Source organism: Mytilus edulis, chromosome 11 (assembly GCF_963676685.1).
Source record: "Mytilus edulis chromosome 11, xbMytEdul2.2, whole genome shotgun sequence".
Lineage (NCBI taxonomy): Eukaryota > Metazoa > Mollusca > Bivalvia > Mytilida > Mytilidae > Mytilus > Mytilus edulis.
This window is the reverse complement of record NC_092354.1, coordinates 38,072,927-38,075,463: the sequence shown is the minus strand read 5'-3', so window position 1 is coordinate 38,075,463 and position 2,537 is coordinate 38,072,927. Positions and strand designations below refer to the sequence as shown.

Genomic DNA, 2,537 nt, shown 5'->3' with positions numbered 1-2,537 from the left:
AGGGTACCCAAATCGCCCAGTTCGGAGGGTGGTTTTCGACCATTGCAGAGAAAGAGTTGCAACATCATTGTTGATTTTTATTTTGGAACAAGTAGACTACACAATTGTTTTTCATACAAACATTTCGCATGTATACATTTATAAATTTCCTGCATTTTTTCAGGGACCTATATAAGTTATAACTTTGAGTTATACATAGGTCCCTGATTTTGTGTTTCAAAATATTAAAACTACATGTAGTCTATATATTTTTTTTATATAATTAGCATGCAGATCCAACAAGTAAATTAAACAGAAGGAGTCAAATGTTTGCATCTTAAACACAATTTAAAAACAAATGAAGACTTTGATGAGGTTCCTGACTTGGGAGAAGAACATGAAATGTGAACCCACTAAAAACTTTTTAGGGAATAACCATCCCCCTTTATAATACCAACTTTACTTCCTTACCCATACTGATTATTTTTTAACAGTTCCATGTATTTTAAATTTGAATGATTTGTTTACATTACTTGTAGGTGTGATAGTCTGTTATTTTATGTATTTTGTATATTTTTATATTCTTAGTAATTGATATTAGTACATATTTGAATAAAGTTATATTGTTAGCTTATTAATTACATTCTGTAATTAAGGATTCATATTATGTGTTATTCTATTTTAACTTATTGACATGGACTATTGACGGACGAATTCTATTCTTATGGTTTGTTTAAGTCTGATTTCACTGTAGTTATTACTTTATTTTCACGGTTGATTTGACCGCTTTCGGACAATTCTACTATTGGTCAGTAGTTTTGGCGGTTTAATTCTTTTGTTCTATATCTTATGGGAAGACATCTTGTGGTCAACACCTATATTTACCTGCCTGCAAATTAACAACTTTATAAATTAATCTATAACAATTCTGTGATTGGAGTTTCATTTATAAGGTCAGTTCTATATCTTTCTTTATTAACTTTGCAGTAATTGTCCAATAGTTCATATTTTACACGTATGCATGTTAGAGTGAATGTCGAGAACGAGAGTTAAATTTCATAACAAAGTAGATCGTAAATGTGTATTAAAACATAAGAACAGTTGAATTTTACGATCATATAAAATAATACTTCAATAACCTATTAGATCTGGTATAATGATTTGAAGATAAAGTTTACATATAAATTGAATGAATGCGAGTGTCGAGTAGACCGAAAGAATGTTGTAATGTTTAAAGCTAAATCGAATTAAAGTAAATCAATATAAGAACTAAAAATAGATATCTAGGTTGATATTGATTTTTACTATAAACAATAAACATTGCTTAACAAAGATTTATAATAATCATTTTTGTTATACAGGTATATTTAAACCTTACTGTACTAAAGATGTAGTGTATAATATGGTTTATATGGAAATGTGCCACTTGCACGATATGTGAGGTAAGCTAAGTGTATTTGTATTCTTGCTTCGCTTAGCTTTAGTTTTTAATATTTGCTTTGCTTTTATTGTTACTTTTTGTGATTAGTTGCTTTTTGATTTAACAAGCATGCTGCTTACGTTTTGTGTAGTTTAGATTATCAACACAAGTATTGCTCAATAGACTTTGGTATGAGACAGCATATGAGAACATGTAATACAATAACTTAAAGTCGAATTGGTATAATTGTAATTGAGACAAGTAATTGCTATGGTATCCACATTATATATTTTTGTGATCAGATACATATGTATGCAGCTAAATAAGTTTGCATGATAATGAATTACGAACATTAGTTTTAATTATTATTACTTAGTAAACAGATTTATCTTTCTGTAATTTATAAGTACATTTATATTTTACAGGGCTTTATTTACATTACCATTACTTCGTTAGTCTGAAATAAAAGTTACAGAACCCTATTCAGAAGTTTAGTTATTATTTACTAAAAGCCTCAAGAAACCGGCTTTTACATTGGCGCCCAACGTATTTGGAAACTTTCATCAGCGACGAAGTAGAAACCAGGAATATATTCCGAATTTTGACAACGACAGTGAATCCGTACGGAAAAACTTCATGCGCATTACCGGAAACTGATCAGTGACTTATATCAACATAACCGGTTCATGAACTAGGACGACAGAGAACACATTTTTCGTTGGATTCATCTTGATCAACAAACATTATTGCTGGATTTATTGAACATATTGATATTATAGTAAGTTCATATATACTTATATTTAATTGCCTGATAATATACATTGTATATATATATTTGTGTAGCATTTATCGTATGCAAAGACTTTGAAATAATTGAAATTGGTGTTGAAAAAATTTGTCCGATTTTTATTTTGTAAATATTACACGCCGATAAGCGTTAATATTACTGACACTGAGTTAACATAAATCTCAATTGAATACAAGCATAGCAGTTGACTGTCATTGAGATTTAATTCATATTTAGACATCCACATTTGTACTTTGTACTTTGTTTATTTGTTTGTTGATACTTGACCCCCCCTAAAAGACCACACCCATAGGCTTAAGGTCAAGGTCAACCGGAAGTACACTTGATAAA

At 29.6% G+C, this 2,537-nt stretch overlaps 1 long non-coding RNA gene across 1 annotated transcript; it reads left to right on the top strand.

Moving 5' to 3' along the window:
- Positions 1–526: 526 nt before the first annotated feature.
- LOC139495530 (uncharacterized) lies at positions 527–1,881 on the top strand. Its single transcript, XR_011657388.1, has 2 exons — positions 527–932; positions 1,341–1,881. It is a non-coding gene; the product is annotated as an uncharacterized lncRNA (long non-coding RNA).
- Positions 1,882–2,537: the final 656 nt, after the last annotated feature.